At 36.8% G+C, this 27,235-nt stretch overlaps 1 protein-coding gene across 4 annotated transcripts in view; it reads left to right on the top strand.

Moving 5' to 3' along the window:
- Nucleotides 1-27,235, top strand: part of AUH (AU RNA binding methylglutaconyl-CoA hydratase) — a 106,787-nt gene that overhangs the window by 46,928 nt on the left and 32,624 nt on the right. The window lies entirely within an intron of this gene.

Raw genomic sequence — 27,235 nt, 5'->3', positions numbered from 1 at the left:
TTTTATTAAGTATTATAGCCTGTGTTACAGCTTACTGCTTGTATTATTTACCAAAATTAATTAAAAAGTGTATTTCTTACTTTCAAGGATGGTCATCTGTATATTATGTTTTTAAACAAAGTCTTCATTAACTAACATTGAGTGATTATGTAAATGACATTTAATATCTTGATCTAAGAGTTGAATAATTTTGCTAAGCATCAAGAGAGGAAGAAGGATTATCTGTCAGAGTACAAAAACAATTATTTGAATTAAAATCCACTTTTACATAACATTTTGTACTTTAGGATTCAAATTCTATTTTTAAGCTGCTTGTATATTGGTGGTAAAGAGTTTAAGAACTGAGAGTATAGCTGTGGATAAATCTGCTTCCTTGCCAAGATTTTCTGCGTCAAAAACTTCTTTTGTGTTTGGAAGGCCAGTTTACCTGCTTTTTGTAGACTTAAGGTGAATGAAAGTTATGTAACAAATAACTTTTGAAGAGTTGTTACAAAACCTTTCATTTTTATTTTATGTATAAATCATCACTGCTTGAATTAAGGTATTTGCTGCTCTGGGAAAAGGGCAATAACTTGGAAAAAAGCGCATCCCTGTGATTTTTGGCCTTAATTTCTGGGAGTTCTTGGAAACTTTATACTGTTTCTTTACTTACTTTCTAAAGGGTGGAACCTATTTTGAAAGCACAATATCCAATTCTAATGGATACAATTGCAGGTCACATAAAAAAATAATAAAAACAACCATAATGGGAGTCGTGGTATGAACTTAGTGTATAAAACTGTCCCATTCTATGACTAAACTGGACAATTATTGTACAATTTCAATTGCTATATTATTTTTGTTACTGTTGAGATGTGATTTCAGTCAACACTTTCTGTGGTCAGAGCTATATTTTACATACGGAAAACAGTTAAGATTGATGTCTTTTGGTGTCTTTTTAGTGGTGGATGAAGATAATAATGGAGATGATTTTAGAGATGCATTTACTGGTAGTGCTGTTGTCATGAAATTATATGCCTTAGCAATAAGTCCCAGTGAAGAAAAAGACAGAAATTGTTGTTATCTTTGTTGTCAGTTTTTGCTCTTTGTCCTCCCACTCCCTCCTTTCCTAAGTAATTCTGTAGGACAGTATAGGAAACATACTCTCAAGTTCAAGAAATTCAGCTCAATTCTCCATATATTCTCTGTATTCAACTTTTTTATGTTGTCTCATTTCCTTGTCTTCAGTTAATTATGGATGTTTCAAATTTCTGTGCCCTTACCTTAAAATCCTAGTTAACTGACACATTGTAAATTTCATTCAGAATATTTTGCTGTTATTCAAAGACTGAGGTTTGAAAAATCCTTTTTTTCTATTTTTTTTCGTTGTTGTTTCTCATCATAAAATAATGATTTCAGTGTATGTTTTCAGCTCCTTGGAAATGTGACAGATTTAATTTTGTTACATTGACTTTTCAACTTACAACATTTTGGGGTTTGTTCAGTGATGAATTTTTTTCCCTATTCCTATCAGCCTCTCTGAAAACTATTTTTCTTGAATGTATTTGAGCTAATCACAATTTTTTCCTGATCAGCCTGTGCTTGCACCAGTCCTGTTGAGCAATGACAGGGTTTCAACCCTTTGTGCTTCTTGTCATCCAAATAGTAACCAATTGTGCCTTTTGTCATCAGAAAGTGAAGACTGAGTGGAGGAATTTTGCATATGTTATTTAGGTAGAGAAGCCAGATATACACACTTGAACCGTAGACTTCATGGGTTAATGGAATATTTTTTGAGAGTGTTTATTTCAAGCTTCTCTGAGCAAAAACAGAACTGTGGATTGGAGTGGAAAAGTGAGCTGTAGCTCTTAAGAGGCCTACATAGATTTCTGCTGCCATCTAGTATGCCTGAAATCTGCTGGCAGACAGAGTTGCTTCTTTGAACTACTTTGAACATGGCAAGCTACTGTTTTTATTCTGCTCTGTCAACTGCCAGGAATATGTGATAGATATAAAATTTTAACTTGTGTGATAATTAATATGGGTGTTTGAGGCTATATGGAAAACATTTATACTGTGAGGGTTTGTTTTTTTAAAAACACAGAAATTTATAATCAAAGAGCTGTGTTAGAAGGTTGTTACTAGAATTTAATGTATTAAAATATAGATCCAGGGCATATCAGCTGTTACATTTTGGACCTTGTTGCATATTATAGTTTATTCTGTTATTAATGAAATGTGTTTATCAAAAGACACAGTGAGGTGCTGTCTATTGACCAGCCAGTTTTAACACAGATTTCCCAGGTGCAAGAATTTTTTCTTTCGAATATGCACAGATGTACTGCAACTTTCTAAAGGCTAAGTTTGAGCAGCTGTTAGTTGAATTAACCATATTGAGTTGTTCCTTCTAAGTCTGCTGAGGGTCTTGACCAGTATGCATTTATAGAGTATGCTGTATTGTAGAAGGTTGAATCTCCCCAGAAAATTCACCCATGGCAGATAACATAGCAAGACCAAGTGGGATGACAGCAGTGCCTCCTTTTTTACAATAGCTTTGTTCACAGACCTGCTGTTCATGTTGTGAGGGAGCAGGATTATTCTTCTGCATTTGGAAATCTAAACCCAGTTTTCTGCACTATGGAAGAAGCTTAAACCGCCAGAATGTGAGCAAGGAAAAGTAGAAAAACTTTCTGTTTTTCCTCTTCAACACATTTTCTAGTTTCTTTAGAATTCCATTTTCTAGTAAGGAAGGCAAGATTCAAAGAACAAGTAGAAAAGTGTAGCAGAGGGAAAAGCTTGGTAACTTGGTGATGGGAAAGTTACCTGAGAATGAATATTGATGATTTTTGTTTTCTAAGGAGAGTGCCAGTCATCATTGTACAAGTGGTCTTATGCAAACACAAAAAACATTGTCATTCTATTCTCATGGAATCACTGAGGTTGGAAAACACCTTTAAGCTCGTGAAGTCCAATTGTCAAATAAGCACTGCCAAGTTCACCACTAAACCATGTTGCTAAGTGCCACATCTCCACCACTCAAGTAACTCAACCACTTCCCTGGACAGCCTGTTCCAGTGCTTGACAACCCTTCAGTTAAGAAATTTTTCCTGATATCCAGTGTAAACCTCCCTTGGTACAGCTTTGAAGCATTTGTTACTTGGTAAAAGAGATTGACCCCAACCTCCTTTCAGGTAGATGTAGAGAGCGATAAAGTCTCCCTTGAGCCTCACTTTCTCCAGGCTTAACAATGTTCAGGAGTTCCTCACAAAACGTATGTTCCCTTCACTGGCCCTATTGCTCTTCTCTTGACATGCTCCAGCACCTTAATGATTTTTCTTTAGGGATCCAGAATTGGACACATGATTCAAAGTGTGGCCTCATCCGTGCCAAGTACAGGGGAACAATCACTGCCCTGCTCCTGCTGGCCACACTATTGCTGATACAGGCCAGGATGCCATTGGCCTTCTTGGTCACCTGGGCACAGCTGGCTCGTGTTCAGGTCCTTTTCTGCCAGGCAGCTTTCCAGCCACTCTGCCTCAAGCCTAACTGTTGCAAGGGCTTGTCTCCCAAGTGTCTTTTGGTTTTTATGGACTTCTAGTAAAACTTTCAGTTTAGTGAGGTTGGACTTCTTTCCCATTGACTCTTCCACCACATGGGGATGGTCTGCTCCTCTGTCTTTTGGATTTTCTTGAAGAATGTCCAGCCTTCCTGAAACCCTTAGGCCTTCTGGGCTGCCTCCCAAGGGACTCTATCAACTAGTCTCCTAAACAACCAAAAGTGTATCTAATGGTCTGAGGTGGCAATTCTGCTGACCCCCTCCCTTACTGCTCTGAGAACTGAAAACTATCATTTCATGGTTGTCTGTGCCCTAGATGGCCTCTGAGCAGCAGAGGCCATCCTTCTCTGTTTATAAATAGCAGTAGGGTACCTGGTGTCTTGGCTCAGTCACCAACTCTGTCAGAATATTATTTTCCATGTAGTCAAGGAATCTCTTAGACTGTTTCTTTTGTGCTGTATTGTATTTCAGAGTCTGTATAGTTCTGTTCATCCCCTCTCTTCCTCAGGTTTCTTCACTGCGAATTCAGTGTCTGTTAGCCTGTTTTAATTTGTGGTTGACAGGGTAGAGGTTGCAAAAACAAACAGTCCCTAGAATTTTATTAAAAGTAGGTGGCCAGATGAAGGGAAAATTGTGTTGGCTTCAGATGAAAAGGTTTCAGCACGAACTAACCTGTTCTTCGGCATGAAAGAAAAAGGGCACAGGAGGAAGCTGTTGTGTATGTCTTAGCTGTGGATAATGTTTCAGTCAGAATACTCATCACAGTGGACAGCAATGAGTTTGTATGAGACAGGATTTAATGGGAAACCAGACTTCGTTAGCTTTGCAGTTTAAGGAGATGGTTGTTATCAGTCAGAGTGATTTTTGTCAAAGCTATTAATTGCTAAAAGGAGTTACTATTTTTTGATCTCTTAGTTAGAAACCTTTTTTAACCATCTTACTTTCTGCATAATCCTGTGTCTGTACTGAACTCAAAATAGTGTGGGCAGAGTCCTTTTAAACAAGAAAATTGTGTTCATTCTCTTTGTTTTGTTTCCCAAACTGACATTAAAAATAGTGCAAATATCTGTCATTAATTCAATGCAGTTTTTGGTGTCTCTCAACCTGCAAAGGAAGTGCTTTTCAATGACAACTTTCTCTTCAGACAAGAATTGTCTTTTGGAGCATTTTTTTGTTGATGTCCTTTGTTTTTCTGCTTTGTAACTTTTTAAAACTGTCTCAATTTGTGATGTAATTTGGTTGTTTATCTCTAGATTCTCACAGTGGATGTCATATTAAGCCTGCAATTGATAGATGATGCCTTTCTGGCACATCTGCTTTTATTTATTAGTCTTGTATTTATATACCACTCAGTATTAGATCTGTCATGAGAAGATAAAAATGCTTGTAAAGAACATATATAAACTTCCTACTTTAGAATGAGACATATTCATTTGATGAGGAGAAGTATTCTGTGATAGCAAGAAGTAGAAAAGACAAGCATATATATAAAAAATAATTTGCATTTTCTTTATGCAATTTATATCCACAAAAGATTTAGGTGTAAGCTGGAGGTATTGTTATACATCAACAATTATGTTTGCATCAGAAAAAAAAAGGACCTTCATTGAAATTAATATGCCTGTGTAAGCATGTAATTTGACCTTGCTAGATAAAAACTGGCCATTGGCCTGCATACTTACAGCTGCCACTCTTTTTTTTTGTTTGTTGTGTTTATAAAGGCATTTTAATTAGCAAGGCTTTTTTTATTTCATCATCATTTTGTCTTTATTCTTCCATGCTCCTCCCAGAAATCCCACTACTTCATTAGCAAGTTGTCTTCCACTTTGTTTAAAACCAAGCACATAACCCTGGGATCGTGCTTTCCTTGAGAGCATTCAGTTGAAAAGCATATTTTATGAAGAAGACTTAAAAAAAAAAAGGAATGAAACAAAAAGAAACTCTGTTTACTCTCTTAGAAGGTCTTAGTAAATAAGCTGTATATTCTTTCTAGATCTAAAAGTTGCTTTGAACCCTATTTTCCAAAGGTGAAACTGAAGCTTCAAGCTCTAAGAGACTGGACTGGTTTTGTCTATAAAATATAGAACAAGGGAGAGATTAAATTACAGCATTTCTGTGTTCTCCCCTTACTTGAGTAACAGTATTGTTTTGACTGTTTTTCTAGACTTTAAATTGTATTTGGAGCAATTACAGTGCTTGCAGATTTCAAGACTATAAAATAAGAGATAGGAACCCTGAAATATTAGGGGTTTTTATATAGAAAGGAAACCAGAGTAAATTTTGGTAATCATCATATATTTTCCTTATCTATGAAAGTATTAATTCTTCGCTTTTATAAACATCCTCATGGTCTCTGTTGCAGTACTTACTTTAAAGTTAAAAAATATTTTCTAATTTGGATGAGAAAGATGTCAAGGGAATTTCCGCATGTGAAAAACTCACAGAGAATGTGTTCCTGCTAACAGCAGTAGTTGTCCAATTCAGCCAAGTGTAAAGGTTAAATTGAATGTCAGACATTTCAAGTTGAAATCCAATTCACATTACAAGGGACTGCTAGGATATTCTTTAGATTTCTATATTTAAGTTTCATTTGTAATAGGAATAGCATTTGATAAATGCTGAAAAAACTAGTGTTACTATTTGTGGTAGTGTCTGAGGTAGGACTTGAAAGCACATTTAATGTTGTTTTTGTGCACAGTAGATTATGATGTACTTGATAGTACATCACTACAGATTTTAGAATGAAAAAATCTCCTTATTTTCTATAACTTTATACATCTTATCTGGGTAATACTGTATCTTTCTTGTCCATCTTTGTTCCTACCCTCACTAGCCTATTCATTTCTTCTCCTTTAGTTTTTTCATATAGCGTCCCAAGTTTTTACATTCACTTTTTTTTTTATTATTATTACATAAGGAAACCTGCATAAGAGTCTTTTTTAATTTTTAGTATTCAGCTCTTAGTCCTAAGTCTTTGTCTTTGTGACAATTGACTGACTGATTGGGAAAAAAGCCCAAAGTAAAGACTTAGCTCTGAATCTCAGGGGGGTTTTTTCAGTTAATCTATAGTGGTTTTTGTGACTTCTATTGCTTCTTCTGGTTTTTTTTTTCTCCATCCTGTGTCAGAATTTAAATACTGTGCAGTACACAAATTAAATACTAGTAGAAGGTCTTGAAGTTTAAAATAAGATCCTGAATCAACATCTTCAGCATTTCATCAATACTGTGCTTAAAGTTATATTTACTGTGGAACAACCAAGAAAATGCATTTTCTTTTTCTTCTTGAATTAAAACTTAAGAAAAGTTTTAATTTTTTCTTTTACTGTGGAATCATAGTAACTGTTGAGCTTTTAACAATCTTATTATGATTTGATACAGTAAAAACCCTAAATTAATTACTCTTACAACATTTATCTATTTTTCACTCATCTGAAGTCTCAATAATTCTAGTTGCATTTTAATATTTTTAATGTTTGTTTCAGGAGATTTATTTAACAAATGGCCTGAAATAAGAAATGCCAATAGCATAGAAAAGAGGTGTATTAACATCCATGTTTTCTTCAAAGTAATTAAACACAATATATAAGATGCTTCTGGAAGGGGGTAAATTTGTTCTGTTTCTGTAAATTAAAGAGAATTGTGGTTCTGACAGTTTCCTTTTTTTTAAATAAAAGTAAGCTGATTGTCATCAAGTGACTCATTTTTTTCCGAGGCTTTTTGACCATTTGTAATGATGATGTTCAGGCAAAACTGCAAAATGTCTTGCAATACTAATATTGCAAAAGCTCCATATGTAAAACTAATGTTTCAAAAATTATATGTACAAATTTTCTTTATTTTTTTAAGTAGATTACTTCCCAAGTAGTGGCAACATACAGAAAAAGAGATGATAGAACTTTGTGTCATCCAAACTATCCCCTGTACCTTCATGAAGCAGGTTGTCTCTTAACTTTGCAGAGGGACCCTCAGAACAACCTTTTCCCCTTGCCTGCTAGCAATAGAACACTTTACAAATCCATATTAAATACTCAATTAGTACTTCCTACAGGAAGAGGAGGTATCCAAGGCTATCATGTGTGTCCCAGATGACTGCAATTGTATAGAATTGTATTTCAAATGTCAAGTTCAGTGTAAGAAATTGACCACTTCTGACATTCTGGTTTATTTTGCTAACAGAGATTGCAGAACATTTCTTCCTGACCTAAATTTGGAGATGACTTGTTTACAAAGCAAAATTAACAGTCAGGTGTTCCAGAAATTTCAATATCTTAAGTAGCAGCGCTGCATATGCAACATAATGTGTTTAATTAAGGTTTTTGCTTTGATGCTGCAGAGAGAGAAGGAAGTAAAACAAGGACAAAAGAAAGCCCCAAAAGGCAAGTTGAGCATTAGAGGAAGTGCCAGAGCAGAGACGGGGAGTTTTCTTGATCCTGGAAAGCAGAGCATAGAAGTTTTGAGGTCAATATGATATACCAATGGAGAAATCAAACTTTACCAGCAAACATTGAATGAATGTTCCTTAGATTTTTGTTATGTCTTGGGAGAATAAAACCATTGTTCTGTATATCAAGATTGAATTTTGGAATAGTATTTTTACTAAAATTTGTTGTTACAAGCTGAGCAATGTTATCAATTACTTTCCTAATTGTCATGGGTATATAAGAAAGCTTTCATGAGCTGGAAAATTGTTTTGTGAGATTCATGGACTGCTCAATTTTGAATGACAGCCAGAAAAATGAAAAAAATACAACAAGTTGTTTGTTTTCTTCCATCCTCCTTAAATAATGTAGAATTAAGTCCCATTCAGGTACTCTTTCACTGAACATGGGTTGTACATTTGTATCTTTTTCAGACCGTCTTTGTACTGCGGGGAGGTGTGCAGTGACGCTTTGAAAAGAAAGCAAACCCAAACTTTGCTTTTGCAGCTTCATTTTTCTCTACATATATTTAGGATTGTATGACACTGAATAGAAATTATGGTCTAGGCCAACTGTAACAATATGAATGGAATTCACAGTAGGTTTCATAACATAGGTGTAAAGTATGTTATATTGACTTCGTGCACTCAAGTGAAGAGGACATAGAAACAATGAAGTAAATAGAGAAAAGAATGATCTAAGATGTTGCTAGGTAAGGAACTTTCTATTTTTCAAAGCCAGTTAAAATTAAAAAATTACCGGTGGACAGACTTGCATATAATCAGTTACATGAGTTTTCTGTTAACTCATACAGATCTATCAGAGTTCATTAATGCCTTTGATGAAATAGTTTTCCCCTTGCATTAAGTTTGGACTTAATTTTTAAAGTTGTATAAAGTCTTTGTACCAGACCAACTTTTTTATTTTGTAAAAGACCACCCTTTTGTTCTCCAAACATGTCCTAAAATCAGAACCTAGTGTCTATCTCAAGACACTCTTTCTCTTGTCCACTGAAAATCATAATAGAAACTTCCAATGGCACAGTTTCATGTGAGGCTTTTTTATTACTTTTTTTTAAATATCTTATTTTTAAGTTCATGCAGAAACAAAAGTAAGACCACGTAATAACAGCTGGTGTTTCTGGGGAAAATGGGGCACAAGAAAAATAAAAACTTGTTGGATATGGAAAACAGAATTGCATGACATTTCCTATTAGAAAATGGTGGTTTGATTGTTTTGGTCTCTTTTTAAATTAAGAAGAAATTGCATTTTGGAAGTAAATATTGGACAAATTAAGGACTTGTCTCCTGCTGGTGGCCTAGAAGCTAAATCAAAAATCTTTAGCTTAGATTTCTAGGCTCAGCCCCTTCCGTAGTCAGCATTTCTGAATTTTAAGGTTCTCTGCCTTTTCTGACTGTCTTTTCAAGTTCCTCTATAAAGAGCCTCATTGCTACTTCAGCTCATTGTCAGGGATTAAATATGGTCTCAATAGTGTCCTTTCTACCTGCATCTTCACTTGCTCACTTTATTTGACAAACTAAAGCAGTTTTTTCTCTCTATATTCTTCCTATCTGTGCGCTAGCAGAAGTAGTAAGGAGAAAAAACTTAGGAGTTTTAAGAGAGGTAGAGAAAATAGGCAGGTGAAGTACAGAAAATTATAAACCTTAAAGAATCAATGAAGAATGAAGATGAAAATGCATAAGCAACTCAGTCTGGATTGGGAATTTATTTTCTAAAACCTTGAGGTGGTGGGGGAAAAATCTAATTTTATCTTCTAGTACAGAATGAAGCAGAAGTATATTATTACCAAATTACCAGTATATATGCATGAAAAACATACCAGGGCAGTGGAATAAAGCAAAAGATTATTCATCTAGGTAATTTTGGGAGACTTAGTGCCTATCCTGTCTCTCTGCATTGACAGCCCTAGAAACATAGACTCCTTATTTTAGTTCTTGGTTTGTCACTAAATGAGAAGTGTAAAAAGGGTGATGAAAATACTCCTTGTAGTGTTAAAGAAGTTTGATAATCTGCACCACGATAGACACAATTTAGTACAAGATGGTGAAGATGGGACATTGGATGCAAACCCATGCAGCTGATCGTATTATGTATCACTTGGTCATTTTCAGTAGTCCTGTAAAAGTGGTGGCCAAATGGACATTTTAGTTATGAGATAAAAAGTATGTGTGGAAGACTTGAATGATTTTCATGGCTGAGGTAAGCAACTTTCATAAGTTGGAATCAAACAGATTGTAAGCCACTTTTGAATGGTTTAAAGTGACTCAGCTTCTGTGGTACATCCCCCCGTCCCCATGCCTGCCCTTTATTATTTTTAAGTCTACAGTTGACAGCACCTAGTTATGATACTGCCACAGCCTTTGCACATAGTTGGGATGGTGATCTACAAAGACATTGTGCATAGACACAGAGACAGACGGTGTAGGAGAGAAAAAGGAGTAAAAAATATACACACTGATCAGAAGGTTACTGACAGATAAACAAAATGCGTTGGAGACACAAATGTAAGGACTTCAAAAGTTTTTGATAACTGAGAAAGAAATAAGATGCTAAAACTTTCCTATTGATACTCTTACATAAATTGTTTATTAAGAAGAAAGTAATTAGTATGGGGTTTCATTCTGTTTATTTTTTCCCCAGATACTCCCACAGCATTTTTGGAATTTAAGTGATGGGTATGTCTTCCAAAACTTAGTCATCAGTATTCATGACATTATTTGCTCAAAATTTCCATTGACACGAGTGTTTGCCACAGTAAAGCAAAAGCTATGATCATCCTTTAGGATTTTTTCAGTAGCCATGAATCCAGAGGGAATCTGGAGGATAAAAGAAAACCCAACATTTTGAGGAGATTAAATGATATGGGCATTTTTCAGCCTTTTAAATTGTAGACCTCTTGTGTAAGTCGTTGCGCAAGTGACCCTCACTGCACATAACACACAGAGAACAGTTGAGGTTTTGTCATTGGCGTGTGTTAGAAAGGACTTGTAAGCAGGAATTGCTGGGTGAAATTAATTGCATTGCATTACTTATGTCATGTTCAAGTCTGACTTATAAAAGAATGTTCTAGGATTTTTACCAGTGCTGTAATAGTTTCTTACAGTATTTCAGTTTACCTTCTACACTTCACTGGATTAGTGAATGGAAAACAATTTAAAGAAAGCAACAGGCTTTGGAAAGATGAAAATAAGATGAAGTATCTTTTTACTTTGTGTTGTTATTAAGATTCCCCTCTTCAAAATGTCTTCATCTCAATATAGATGTTACTGGAGGCGAAGGATTGGGAGTGGGGCTCTGGTGGACCAGCTGGAGTGTATAAATGGGGGCTAGTATAGACGCAACAATACTTGGTAAGTTCCTAAAAATTATGTTGACAGCTGTTGAGCTCATCTATACTCAGTGTGTTTTTTGAAGAGAAGCCAAGGAATTTTTAATCAAGGAAGATTACTGAGCAGATTACTGTGTGCTTAAAAATAGACTTACTTTTATTAGTAAAACTTTTTGTCTCAGCCTGAAGTGTTACATTTTTCACTGAAAATGCAAAAGCTGTTTTGATTTAAAACAGTATTAAATTATTATGAATGAGATGGAAAGAGATAATGAGATGGAAAGAAGATAATATTTATTCTTTTTAATCGAAATGTTGTATAGGAATGTCAGCATGAATAATATGAAAGCATTTTAGCTGTAGAATTTAATGGATCTCAGACTGACATTTCAAGGGAGAGAGGATTTTCAGTGACTTGTTTGATTGGAAAATGTCTGATTTAAAGAAAATTCTTTATGGAATGTTTTTGTGTGAAGTTATTTTGGTAATCTGCTCTCTTAGGACCAATTGCTAGTCTTTTCCCACACTAATGAAACTAGGTCACTAGTTTTTGGCACTCATCCAAGTTGTGAGATTTATTTGGTGTTCAAGCACACTGTCTAGAAATAGTGATGCAATGTCAGCAAGGCCACTTTTCATTTCATGAACATCATTTTCAGTGCCCTGGAATTAATTTATTCACTGACCTGTTAATAACAGCAATCTGTCACTGGCTTAACAGAGGCTGAGGAAGTGTCTGGAAATAGTCATGGTCACCCTACCAGGTGATCAGTTACAGGACTGCTGTTCAATGTAACATTTTTTGGTTTTGATCATGCAGAAGAATCTGACTGTTAATGGAAACAAATCAGCAACTTAAAAGAAAAATGCATGAAATTAGTAAATATTGGAGAGAGAATTGATTGAAGTGGTGGTTTTAACCCACATTAAACTACAGTGTATCTGAGAACTATTCTGGTTACCTTTGAAAAAGTACAGAAATTTAGCGTCTGTAGATGATATCTGATAACTCATTGGAACAGCACATTATACTAGTGCCGTCAAATAAAAAGCTTAGTAACTTGAATTTGCTGGTGTTTCAGGTTTATTCTCATCCCCAGCTCTGCAGTGTTTTTGTTGAAATCAGGATTGTCTCTTGCCACAGGCATGGCAGGCAGTTGCTTGTGGCAGTGGGTAGTTCCGCAGAGCAAAATATCTGTTAACCTTTTTCTACCTCACATGAGCCAGAGGCCTGGAGAGACAAACTTGGTGCTGCCATTGAGGGAGAATGGTTCAGTGTTAGAAAACGGTTCTTACTGCACTGTGACACAGCTGGCTAGCAATTCCTAGCAATGCTGCTGTTGACTTCAATTTTTCTGTTTCTGCTGTAGAGAAGCATCAAACCTAGCTCTACAGGGATCCCCCCTCTCTGTGTGCATCCTAGCTCTGAGCCTTTTACCTTACTTCAGATCTGAATATTTCTCCTGCTCCTCATTTACCACTCCCCATGGTACAAGCTGCACAGCATCCTGGCCCTTAATCCACAGTCTTGAAAAACTAAATTTTGCCTATAGCAATAAGATGGCTCTGATTAAAGTGTCATCACTGCAAGTAGTAAAACCTACTCTTGGGTATATATGGGGATACGATTTTCTAGACGTGTAAAAACTGATCTTTGGGCACAGATTAAAACTTAATAATGAAAAAGGTTTTTATGTGATTTTTTAAATTTTTTGTTTCTTTGGTTTGTTTTTGTTATGGGAGGGTTGTGGTTTTGAGGGATTTTGATGTGCAATTTAATGCAGCTGAGGAGCTTCTGAGCTAGGGTACTTCTTGTGATACTTGTAATATTAAATTTCTGATGGCACTTAGAGCATAGTGCTGATCTGCTATCACTGCCATTGCAAGCATGGAAAGAATTGGAATTTTTTTGGTCTCAGTTTCATAATCAGTATTGTTTTATTTAGAAGTTTTATTTTCAGATGAAACTTGTGGCCTGAACTTCCTCAGCTGAGCAATGATAGTTGAAAACATGTCCCTTCTTCATCGCGCCTTGGAAAGGTGGTATAAGTGAATAGTTACTTTTATTTCTAATCTGATTTTCTCTGAGTCTTGCTTAAATGTCTTAACAGAGTTTGGGGATGGAAAAACACTAGAGATCTTTTTATGCAGTAACTTTTATGTTAAAATAGAGTATCTTTGAAAATTCCAACTTTATACAGTGTACTTGAACTATGTAGAGGGGCCAAATGTCTTCTTGTTATATCTATTGAAGTATTATCCTACACCTCTGTAGTGCTGGAAGAGAATTTATGAAATCCAATTTGAAGGATAGTTGGTTTTCTGAAATTTAACAGGGAATGCATTTTTTAAATTAAAAAAATGGCAAAATGAGACAAAAAATAGCAGCTTTCTCATTGGGTCTTGCTAAAACCGGTATTTTCAACGGAGACTTGTGTAAAGGGCAGTAGCAACTGAATACTCCTCTGTCTTGTGATACTTGTCAGACTGCTAACTATATGATTTCCTTGCATGGAAAAAAGAAAGGCCTGGATGCTTTACATAATATCCAGTCTTTTACTGTATGGAAGGCTAGCAAATTTTGATGACTTGGTCTAATGCATCTTTAGATGTCTCCTTTGTTTTCAGATTCTTTTAAGTGACAGTAAATTAAGCTGTTCTCTATTCTCTTCATCTCCTGACTGCTCCCCGAAGTCTTTCTAATGAAAAAGACTAAAAACAGTAAATGATTAGTGATTAATTTTCTAATGTGATAAAACATAAAAACTGGAGATGAACAATGTGAAAGAACATTTTGATCTAGTAAATCACATAGATGCAGGACATACTTACTTGGTTTTTCATGCTGAGTAAATCAAATGAAAGTAATTTGGATACATCTTCCTGTGTTTGAGGCCTGTGTTTTTCTTAAAAACATACTATTGAAATCTTTTTGGTTGTATTAATTTTTAAATTACGTTCAAGAAAATTCTTTTTGTGGTTTGTAAAGTTCTTAAACTATTACATTTTTAATACATGGTTTGGTCATGATTCACTTGATTGATTTTTAGGGGGAGAGGTTGTTTATTTTTGTTTCAGCAAGAAATAGAGAAATATGGTAATATTTGGTGACTTTCTAAACTTGCAGTTGTTTTGGCATGTTGAAACTAGCATGTTTGGAAAATCTCTCAGCCTGAATCACTAGTTCACCTATATTGTAAGATATATAAAATAGAGCAGTTTAATCATCTAAACATGTGTATGAATGTTGCTCTTGAAAATATCAGTATTCTAAGGGTTTGCTACTTTTTTTTTTGTTATTACTGTGACAGTTTTTTCATTTTGCTAAGCCTGGCATCTGCTTTATTGACTTTCAAATGTGTTTCTATGACACTTTTGCCAAATGTTTGCATTTACCAAGAACATAAGCTAAGTGCAGTTTTCCTCTTCTGTCATGAGGTCACTTTTTTCACCTGTTTTTACTGGGGAAAGTTCTTTGGAAAATATCTCTCTTAACTTTGTTTTCTTGTGTAGAGTTAGCAGGTGATACTTCTCCCAGAAGAGCTGAAGTAAAAGTAGGTCTTGCAGAAAGCAGGTGAATTAGAACCAATTAAAAATATTGGAAGTGTTCATAGGTTTGAACATTTTATGTGTTGAATATTCACTGTACACTATAAGACTTTATTGTTGTAAGTTTGCCTTCAAAATCATCAAGCCATTCTCAGGTGCCTTAATCTCAATTACATCTAAAATTTCAGTGAATTCATATGTCTTCTAAACATAAAGAAAAATTAAAACATCTCTAAAGTCACTTCTAGCCTATAGGAATGAGTGAGATGCTAGGTGGATATTAGCAGAATTACAAGGGAAAAAAACTCTGATAAATTCATCACAGATGTAGATCACAGACTTTCCCAGCATTTTTCTGTAGTGGAAGTCTGTCTCAGTGTAGCAATAAACATGGGATAAGTTGTCCTCTTCGAAAAGATCAGTGGAGGCTAGCTATTCTGATTGGAAAGCTGACGTTTTCTGTATAATTTCCTCTTTCTGGATGAATATTAGAATGCTGCCACACAGCAGCAAGTCAAACACAGGCAAGCCAAAGTTAAAGTTTCTCTCCATGTACCTGGTTGGTTCTTACTTCAGACATCCAGTAATTAGGTTAATCTCAGGACAAATGCAAAAGGACACAATAGCAAAAGGACCTAAGTGTTTCTGAGTTTTCATACCTTGAAGTAGAAGCCAGCCTTTCTCTTCAGGCAGCTTCTAGAAGACTGTTCTTTCCAGCAGATAGCATGTGGAACTCAGTTCCCTAAACATGGTGTCCTTATGCCTTGGAGTGTCTGGTTGGGGCTCTGATAAGTTCTGTGGTCTTGCTGTCAGTGCAGGAGCTGTATAGATACTGTGAGAGGCAAAAGCATATTTCAAATTTAGGTGTATTAAGCTGAATCCCATGCATAATCTCAGTGTTACAATGCTTCAAGCAGAGAAGGCTTTAAGGGGAGTTTCTTGTATAATATAGAATATAAGAGCAAATTGGTTTTATGTTCTTTCAAATGGATGTGTCTTTTTTTTTTTTTTTAATTTCTTTCTATTATTTAAAACAGGCAATATACAATTATGTGTGTATGATTTGCTCTGATAACGCTTATAAACTCATGAAGGTACAAAGGCATAACGCAGGTCCGCACATCGCCATTGTAAATATGCCAAATAAAATCGGAGAGAAAAAAGTGTGCTTCAGAATAAATATTTAGTAAATGTATGTTGCATGGCAGGAGCCAGTAATTTGCTTTGAATTTTGATGTATAAAAGCTCACATAAAAGATTGTAGCAAATATTTTATAAGAATAAGTTATAAAAATAGAGTAAATGTTCATATTTTTATTATTTTGTTTTCCATTTCAGTCTTCATTTTACATAAAATTAAAAAAAAGGTCAGAAAGAAAGGAGTTGGTACAGAATTGACTTCTGTTGACTTCGTATTGGAGAGTTTCCAAAATGGAAGAGAAATGTAATCATTTGAAGACCAAAAGCTCTCTTGCTATAGTAATTCTGCCTGAAAATTAGCTGGTAACTATTGAACTTTTTTTCAAATTCCTAAGATTGATGATAGGTTCATATACTAATTTCTATGAGTTTGAGCAAGGCAATATTTAGCATATAGTTTAATGTTCTTTCACCTGAGGAAATTAATAGATAGTTTTAACCCAGTTAGTTATATTGGGCTATCACTTCCTACAGGTCTGAACCTATAGCAGTGAAAGATTTCTTACTGCTTCTCTAAGATTCGAGGCAGAAATGAGTGTCTGAATTTTGATAGTTAACTTTCTCAAAAGGATGTTATGCCTAGCCAGCTTTATAACTACTACAGATGATCAAAAGTGTTCATGCTGAACACTTTAGAAGTGCCAGATTTCTGGATATCCATCTCTTCAACAGAATAGGAGGTCACCCAGAGCATAACACTGTTGCCATTAAAAAGCTTTCTTTTCTTCAGTCTTGAAGTGAGAAATATAGAGGAAGAAAGAAGCACTGGGAGTACAAAAATAATAGTACATGCAGCATAGGAAGCAGCTATTGTTGTTCTTACTCATTGTTCATATGGAAAAAATAAGCCTCTGTGAATTAAGAAGGATTTAAGGTAGTCTTAGAAATGTCAAAAGTCCAAATAATGAAAAAGGCTGATATGTTGTCAGTTTTGATGCTTCTCCATTTTAAAATGGGTTAAACCCCAAATAAATTGTTTCCATGTTCTGTAAAAGAGGTGTCCTAAATTAGAGTATGGATTGTAACTACAGATAGTATTGTAGCTACAGATTTTCTGATACTCTGGAATTCCCTGCAATACATATGTAATGCCTCTAGCCAAGACCTTTTTTCTGGGTCAGAAGGGTCTATTCAACTTTGGCTTTTATTAAAAGTTTATCTTTACAATACCTTTTTTTTTATTTTTAAAACCTAAATTTAGTTTGGTGTAGTTGAATGTCTGCAAAGACACATGCTTTTCTATTCCTAGAGAAGAGGTGGTTATACATAAGGGAACCAGTAATAGTGACAAAATTTCTCTGTTGTTTCCTTATGAAAAAACCCACCCCAACACCCCTGAAAAAAAAAGCCCCATAAGCCCCCAGTGTTTATTTGTCCAGAAAAATAAGTGTTTATTTAAAAACAAGGACAAAAAAATCACTGAAAGCTGTGTTTTGCATTTCTTGTTCTGGTGGGCTAAATAAAATAATTTTTAGACTAGTACGTGTTTCAGGTTTCTCAGGTGCCATATATTTTACCAGATTAGTGTAGATGTCTGTTATCTCATCCTGTCATCCAGGAGCTAGCTACTGCATTAGAAAAATTAGGTGTTCAGAATGACTTTATCTGGACATGGTCCTGAACTTTTTCTAGATGATCTTTCATGGATGTTGGACAAGGTGATCACCAGAGGTTCCTTCCAACTTAGCGTTCGGTGATTCTGTGATTTTAGCAGTTCAATGAAGTATCAAAAGACAGTAAAAAACATGTTCTTTTGGATTTTGTTTTTTTATTTCTCAGAATCAACATCTTTACTTCTTAGCACGACATAAAGAAACATGTTAAATGTGTATGTGAGTCTAAATCTGGTTGTTTTTTCTTTACCTTTCCCTGCCCCTTACGTAGAAAAGGGAAGTAGTACTTCACAGTGGTGAAGTGTGATGTGTCAATGGAAAAATCGTTGAATTTCCTGAAAACACCATTCAAAGAACAAAATATTATTGCACTCTCATGCTATTTTTCTGATTTGTTTTGTTATTTTTTTCATTCTCTTGTTTCCTGATGCAATAGAACTTCATATTATCACTTCTGACAAAAACCCTACTCTGAAGGTTTCATTACATGTATGATTCATACTTTAGTCTTTAAAAGAAAGGAGTTTTAGTCTTTTAAATGATGGTGTTTTGTGATTTCTACCTTCTTCTTACTCTGCGTGGTGCGGACAGTAAACTCACTTTCATGTTCTTCTATTGATTGTAATAGGCTTGCTGCAGATCTTTAGTGTACTCCTCCATAACCAAGGATAAGGTATATAAGATGTGTGCAGTTACTGAGTTGCTGCCAAAGGGAGCATGGCTTAAGCTGTCACATCAGGAAGCCAACTTGAGTATCAGGAAGGAAAATGAAGTTATCCTTACAAATAAATGCAGAGTAGTGAAGTAATAGTACTGCTACAGTTAAGGTTGGGATGAATTTGACAGTTGAGTTGAAGATCATTTCCTGCTCTAAAATATATTCTGAGATTATCTTAGAAGTGTCTGTATCTTACTGAACATACAATTATTGTGAACAGTTGCATTTAAGGAACAAGAGATCCACAAGGTCTAGTGATTCTTGACCCAGTGCAAGGACATTTTTTAGATATACAAGAGTTGATTATACATAATGGAACCAATGATAGTGACAAAATTTCTCTATTATTTCCTGTTGAAAAAACCCATCCCAACACCCCTGAAAAAAAGCCCCACAAGCCCCCAGTGTTTATTCCTTCAGGAAAATAAGTGTTTATTTAAGAACAAGGACAAATAGGAATGGGGAGACACCATAGTACAGCACCTTATCCAATTCTGATATGAGTGTGTATGAGAATATATATGTGAGGATCAAATTGTCACAATTAATTTCAAAGCACATCATCAGACTATAGAGAGACTTCTAAGAAGGACTCTGAGATTGGTGGTGAATTTCTAGAGTAATAGGTCTTTTATAGGGCTGAAGAAGTGTTTATCTGATCTTAACATTACTAATCTCTAGTGTGTCTGACATTACTGAGTTGCCTTGAGGTGTTTGTTCTGGGTTTTGCCGGGTCATGTTGGGTTGGTTGTTCTAGGATTTGTTTCTAGCTAGGACCAAACACCAAGTAGGAATCTTACTTTCAGCATATGTCTGGTATCTCTGCAGATGCAAAGAATATGATCCTAACTAAAAGGTTATCTTTTGAAAATAATACTGATATAATTGCTTTGTTTCGATATTCAGGAGAAAATTGAGAGGTTTTTTTATTTTATTTGTTTATTCTTATTAAGGATATAGTTTAGGTGTTGCAGTTTTCATCATTCTCTGAAGTAGCCATTGATAGAGGTAAGGTTCTGCATTGCCTGAAGAATTGTGACTGAAATCCGTCAAGAATGCCAAAGTAAACAGATATGAAACACCCCACAACTAATGCAAGTGTCAAATTTTCTTCGCTTAAAGGAATGATCTCTTATTTGTATGTACATAATCTAATTCTGTCAGGGACGGTGTTACTGTTAGGCATTTACATAAACAGATCAATAAGCACTTAGCTTAAGGGAAGTGCATTTTCAAAATCACAGATCCATCTTTTCTCTGTGTGATGATGTAGATATTTTTGTCACAGAGGGAAATGAATGCTTAATAATATAATGAATATTTCTGTTACTCCTGTAACATTATTATCAGATCACAGGTTTCTGAAAGGATGACTGTAGATAATATTTTGCAGTGAATCTTTAGTGTACAGCTGAATAGATTGTAAGGTTACACTAATGACACCTTTTTAGTAGACTAGATAATAGAATCATAAGCACAGACCAAGTACGGAGTTTGGTTGGTTGACTTTACATGACCAAACATGACTTTTGACATTTACTGAGACAGGTCTGGCAGTTTACGCATAGTCTTTACTGTTCCCTTCCTCTGTAAAATAGTGATGCCCAGTAAAATGGAAGTGATTTCTGGGGAAAAGTTGAGGTGATGTTGATTTTTATTCTGCATCCTTCCCTTCTGTATAGAGATTTAAGCAGTTGAACATATCTTTGAAGAATTTAAGCTGTGACAAGTCAGCTTTAAGAAAGTATAATGACATAGTTATTTTGTTTTAAATAACTGCAGGTTATGAAAAATGTTGTATTTTTAAATACCTTGAATTTTTTTGCATAAAAAAATGTTACTGATTCGTTTTTGATCTTCAAATATGTGTGCAGTAGAGTAGGAATTTTTATGCCTATTTTTGGAAATGTAAAATAACTCCAGGAGAACCTGCACTGCCACGGAAGTGGGATACTGGAACATGAACTATTCACAGTGTACCTCATTGATTTTTTTAATATCTGATTGAAGTAAATGACATCAATCACTGAGATGGCAATGTAGAAATATGGAAGTGTTATAACAGCAGTAATCATTTCCACAAAGAAGAAGTCAGCTTTAAGAATGTGTGTGGGAGGAAAATTTTTTCCAAGAATTAACTGCATTTGAATATCATTTCATATAAATAGAACATACCACCATATGACTGATATTTTCATTTCTAGTAATCATTGATATTCTTTGATTCCATCTTTTGAATACTTAGTTTTTGTTTCTCTTCACTAATAAATAAATAATATGCCTTATTCTGATTTTCATTGCATTGTAAGATGTGTTGTGTTGCACAACACGGCCTGAGAGCGACCAGAGTTTCTTCAGCCTGGAGTGCACAAGAGTGAGTGATTCTGTGCAATGCTGATCCCCAGCAGTGGGCAAATCCAGTTGATGCTCTTGCAGAGCTGGTGCAATTCCCGGAGGGTCCTGGGTCCTTGATCTGCAGAGGCTGGGGCATGCTGGTCCTCTCCTTGATCTTGAGGCCAAGGTACTTCCAAGGGGTGGTGCGCTGGATCTCCTTGGCTATCTCAAACCCTCTGCTCGGGACAGCTTCAGTGACATCTCGAAAAGCACAGTCTAAGAGGAAATGAGTCTCTACACTAATAAGGATGTCATCCATATAGTGGAGAATGATCATATTTGGGTATTTTCTCTGAATAGGGAAAAAGATCTGGGCCAAGAATCACTGGTGGATCACTGGTGAGTTCTTCATGCCTCATAGCAAGACTGTTAGGGAAAGACTGAGAAGGCAAATCAGTGGCATCTTCTGGGTGGAGCAGGGTGTTTAAAAAAACAGTCCTTCACATAGATGACCACCATCAGCCAATCCTGGGTATCATAGATGCTGAGGGCAGTCAGGGCTGGAGGGGACCCATATCCTCAATGACCTCATTGATCTTTCTCAGGTCTTGCAAGAGCTGCCACCTGTCCTTGCCAGGCTTTTGAACATTAAAGACAGGTGTGTTCCAAGGGCTAGTGGGTGGTACAATATAACCCTTGGACAGCTGCTCCTGAACGAGAGACTGCAGCGCCTTTAGCTTTTTATCTGGAAAGGGCCAGTGGTCCATCCATAAGGATTTATCAGTCCTTCAGGTTAGCTGAAGGGTGGCGTGCTGCTCAGTAGCCCTGACCGCAGTGGGAGAAAGATTTCTAGTCTTGTCCCCCACTGAGTTCATAGGTCCCTCCCCCAGAGTGTTATAGGGGACCGGACCACTAAAGGTCTCACCGTGGGTACCCTCCCCTCAGGTCCCTCAATACAGATGATGTCCTGGCTCCTGAAACTGATGTTAACTCACCCAATGCCCAAAATGACTCTAGTGGTTGGTACAAGGGGACACTCCTTTGGCCACTTGGAGCAGGAGATGATAGTGACATCCACTCTGGTGTCCAACAGTCCCGTGAGGTGTATGGCTTTTCCCTTCTGGTATAGAGCACACTTGCAATAGGTCTATCATGACCCATGATCTGAGCCCACATCACTAGTGAATCTGCAGGCATGATGACAGTCAATTCTGGCAAAAGATAAGCTTGGGAGACAACAGTGCCCTTGGGGATGAAGAGAGTGGGGTTCAGGTATAAAATATAAACTGTAATTTCCTGTGTTGATGTTATAGTCGGTACTTTGGGGTGGATGGTATGTCCCTCTATCCCCTCTCTCATGTCCACTATAATTAAAATGTCTCAGGGTCGATCTTCTGGCCTATATTTTCCTGTCGGGATGTAATGCACGTACATGTCTTCAGTGTGTATACAAAGTGTGCTTACTAACTGTTTCCAGGTTCCCAGCTGGACCTGTCGTAAGTTGAGCCCTTCTGCAGTGATGGTGCTGTCACAACGGACTGGAGGAGCTCAGTACGCTGGTCTTCCACGATGGTTGCGAGATTAGGGTGAAACAGCCTTGCATTTGGTGTCATAGCACAAGGCCTCTCCGCACTCAACCAGGAGTTTCCTGGAGGCTGGTGACGCCACAAGTGGTGATAGGTGTGTTGTTGTTGGTGTTTACACTGAGGACATTGTGCATGATGGGGAGGACATCCCCAAAAACAGGATCTATTGTCACCTTAATTTAAACAGTTCCATTGGAAATGTCCCATCTCCCCACACTTAAAACATTGGCTATTTCCGTCAGTGTTATTGTGTTTGTGGGGGATTACCTTAGCCACAACCAGTGCTTCCACTGCACCCTGGCTAGCACACTGGCTTTTACTAAACTGGTTTCCCGGTCCACTGTTGCTCTAAGGGTGCAGGCCTCTACCATCTGGGCAGTTGTTGGCTTGGTATTGATGGGGAAAGAGCATAAAATATCTTTACAGTTATTATTTGCATTAGTCACAGGCAGGTGTTCTAATAGCTCTTGCCGAGCCTTTGGGTGGTCAATTTGTTCATTTATAGCCTGTGTTACATGGTCCACAAATTTTCTAGAAGTCTTATCCAGTGCTGCTTTAATGTTAGTAAAATCTATATTTGGTGTGATCCCATCTGGAGTTTGCAGCAAAGCTGCTTTAGCTGCACCCTTAATGTCCTCTAACACTGGCTGGGGAATGTCTATGGCTTGGTCTTTTGGCTTAGTAAAATCTCCCTCCCTGGGTAGGTGGTTCATTGTTAAATGTGCCTGTCCCTCTTCCTGGGCATAGTCTTTTAATAGCTGCTGCAATTGTTTTTTCCATACTCCCTCCCGCAAGATGAATTCAGTGGGAGAGAGCAGGTTTTGCATTAAGTGCCTCGAGTCATGATGCACCATAATGTGAGCAACAGTAAGTTGTTAAAATAAGGTGAGTTCTTCCTGTAATCTTTTTGCTGCCTTTCATGTCTTTAATCTTCTGATGGGGGACAGATTCCCACTGGGGGTTAGCTCCTCTGCAATACTGCGCTGGTGCCACTTGAATTTTCAACACCAGTTCCCAGTCCCACTCCCTTGCGGCCACTTTTGCATCCTTTGCCGAAAGTCTTCAGGCTCATCTTCAAACTCAGATGAGCCCTCACTCTCTTCCTCTGAAGGGGAAGCATATTTCTCGGCAGAGGAGCAATGCATTTGGCCAACTGGCAAGGCCCAGTGTTTTGGGCTTTCAGTAGCCAAGATGGCTACTTTCCGGACGGCATCATTTCCACTAGCACGGGAAACAGAAGAGGCTGGGTTGGAAGACGTGGGGCCCATGCAAGGGAGGGACTTCCTGATGGAAGGGGAGGGTCCTGATACAGGGGTGGTACTCAGTGGCAAGGGTGGGGCCTGATGCAGGGGAAGGATCTGACAAAAAGGTGGGAAACAGGGAGGGCGGTGGGAGTGAATTCAAAATAGTGGTTCCCCTCATGGGGTGGGCACCATTTTGTGTGGTGTATGATGGGAGGATAGGATCAAGGGGTGGCAGAACATGGGTTAGGACAGAGTGGGGCAGTATGGCCAGTACCATCCTGGGTAGGGGTAGACAGGGAGGGGAGATGGCAGACAGCAGGTAGCTTGCCTGTGCCTCATTGCAGGTTCCATCTCCCATCCTGTTCACCAGGATAATGGGATTAGGAAACATGGAGATGGAATGTGACAACTGGGGAAGCAAACTCGAACCACTAACTTGGGAAATTACCTCATAAATGAAATGAAAAACAGAATAAAACTTAGCAACTTTCAAAACCCCCCAAGTTTGTAAAGAATAAATCCTCTCCCCAACAGAATCCCCAAACTCCACTTGGTAAGCTAGATCATAGAAATATTTGGAAACTCTTTAAACAACCACTGAACAAAACATTTTAAATTCCCCTTAACAAAAGGTTTCTCCTCTAGAATCAAAACTTCCCTAACCTGTATGTATACATGCCTTTCAGCCTGGGAAAACACATTCCCCATGGCTGCCTTTGATGGAAAAGGATTGCCCACCTATAGGAATTAAACAACTAAACCCTTTTCCCCTGCTTTCCTGGATGTCTCCCCACCAATATCTCACTCTCTGGCAGATCTGGGTGCAGGTCTTCAAGAGATCCTGTGGGCTGTCATCAGCTGAATCAGTCCTCCTGCTGTCTGCAGTGTGCTGACTCTCCCTTCCACAAGCCCTGATAAAACTCAGGTCTTGCTTCTGGGTTGTGGCTCACCTGAAGACGTCTTGCTTCCGACAACAATGGACCGGATGATTTGTTGCTGGAGTCACTCTCAGGGACCTCCAAAAAAGTCCCTTTTCAGGTGCCACTCGTTGTGTCACACAACAACATGGCCTGAGAATGACCAGCGCTTCTTCAGCCCAGAATGCACAACAAAGTCTTTAGGCAGACAACAGAGATGAGGGATGGGTCTTTGTATGGTGCTCCAGGAAAGGCTTATTTACTGAAGAAGGTCCAGGGACAAATACAATAATGATTTGAGGGCACAGGGTGACGGGGCAGAGCTGAGGGTCAGGGCCCAATTGGAACAACGGAAAATTGTGCAAAAGTGTGGCTAGAGACCAGGAAAACCAACAGGGTAATGGGTGGGGCAGTGCAGCAAACTGGGGCCTATAAGAATCAGGGGAAGGGAGAACATTCTAGGGAGTTATACATATGGTGAACAGGGGTTGGACCAGGATGACATAAACTTGGTGAATCAAAGGGAGAATAAATTTAACAATACATCATCATATAGTTGCAAAGAACTGTGGGAGAGAAACCTTCTCTCACCCCAGCCTCAGGGGGTATTACTTGTTATCGCCTCTCCAGTGTCATGGGATGAGGGCTTTCAGCATTGGCCCTTGGGCCTCCACCACAGTGATGAGTCAAATATTTTCAGCACTTGTTTGTTAGTTATTTCATTGGTCAATCTGGCAGTTTTCTCTGTCATCTTTCCCTGTGATTTACTAAGTTCTCTTAATGTTTGGTGAAAAGGGCTTATTTGCAAATTTCTTAGCCTCATAATCAAGTATGTGTCTGATTAAGTCAAAATCTTAAAATCTATCTCTTCTAAACACAATCAGAATTAAGCAAGGTACTTCTCCAAAATAATTTTCTTAAGCTGTTAAGCTGTTAAGAAGATTTTTTTTTAAAATTACTTATTTGTTGTATTGTAGACTCCTAAATACTTAGAAAAAGTTACAAACCTCTCTACTTAACTAAGTCAGTATTTTACAATGTGTGATTAAGGAAAATCCAGATTGATTCAATAATGTGTGACACTCCTTTTTGTGTCTTTCTGGGGAAGAAATATGATATTGAATATAAAACTAGGTGGAATCTGGCTTCATACAGTAGATAATGTTTTGTTGTTGCAAAGGCTATTTCATAATGCTTTACCATCATACCTGTAGTTTAGTAGTGCAGAAGCAGAAAGTAATGTGAAGTATTCATCAGTTTGAAAATCCTATAGCTTGCAGAAAATGGAGAAGCTTGTTAGAAGTCATCTACTTATTTAATTATTCTAGCTCCAGTTCATGTTTACATCATTAAAAATATATATACTTTGAGACTTCAGTGTACTTTTGGTCTTCTTCCAGTCTACTTAGAAACTGAACATCTGAAGCTTCATTAAAACTTGTCAATAGAACTTTGCAGGTAAGATAAACAATATACATCTCTACTATAAAGTCCATACTGTCTATTTGTGCTTGGTATCACTGGTCCTGTCTTGTGATGCTAGGTAAGTATGAATTATTCCAAATAATTTGAATGTAATTTCACACAACAAGAAGTCTATAATTTACCTGGAACTGAGGTTCTGATGAACTATTTAACCTATGTTAAACTTGTAGAAGCAAAACTGTAGTTGTTGTTTTTTTCATGCGTCTAAATAAAAGTAATTTACAAGATAACTTAATAAAGAAGATATATACATAATGTTACACTGAATCTAAGTAATTTTATTTGTTGGTTACTTATGTTTACTCTAATTTCTAGCGTTCCCTGGCTTGGGGTCATGCCATAGAATTCCTAGGTCATTTTACAGATTACTGCTTACTGTACTTGCTCTTTTGAATTACTTTTAAGTAGAGATGATGGAAAGGAGTTCAGTGAATGCTTATTGGATGCTAGAATACAGAATCCTTTAGGTTGGAAAAGATTTTTAAGATCAAGTCTAGTGGTTATTTACTTGACTGATTTATTGTAGTAAAGACATATAAAAGTGATGTGTGCAGAAAAGAAAGTGTAATATATTGTGATTTAGTTAGAAATAATATTCACTTTGAAGGACAGAGTGTATAAAAATCTTAAATATTGTTTTTCGATATATGGAAGTTTAAATTTGTAATGCCACTGAATAAAGTTATGTCTTGCTAATCCCTTGCACTTAGAGTCCTGCAACAGCTCATGTAATATTCTAAATGTGAAAAAAGGATGGTGTTGAAGGGATTGGTACTATACCCAAAATACTTTAATCAATTGTAATTCTAAGAATTAAAATTTTAAAATAACCTCTGTTTTCACCTTTTGCAGTGTTTATACCCATGCATGCATCCATACACTCATGTTTTTAGGTGGATGTAGCTAGTTAACTCACTAGCTAGAATTTAATTTTTCTCTTTTTTTAAGTCTTATTTTTGTAGTTGAATTTAACATAATTCCAGCTTGATTTTTTTGTTTTAGAAATAGTTTGTGGAACTATTTTGAAAAATCTAAATGACAGTGATTCCAAAATTCTTATTAAGTGCTTTGGAAAAGAATAAGCTACCGAAGTATCTGTTTGCTAGGAAAGAAAATAGATTGAGGCGAAAGAGGCTTGTAGTGACCATTATCAACTTCTGTTGACATTGAAGCAGTATGAATAATGACTTTCAATTTTAATTCCTGACAATTAAATATTCAAAAAGATTAGCAAATTGCTTTCTGACTCGAGTTTTGTGATATTTGTGTTTTTTTAAATGTTTCCGG

The sequence above is a fragment of the Parus major genome, chromosome Z, assembly GCF_001522545.3.
Source record: "Parus major isolate Abel chromosome Z, Parus_major1.1, whole genome shotgun sequence".
In the NCBI taxonomy this organism is placed as follows: Eukaryota; Metazoa; Chordata; class Aves; order Passeriformes; family Paridae; genus Parus; species Parus major.
The sequence above is the reverse complement of the archived record's forward strand: the minus strand, read 5'-3'. Positions and strand labels throughout refer to the sequence as shown.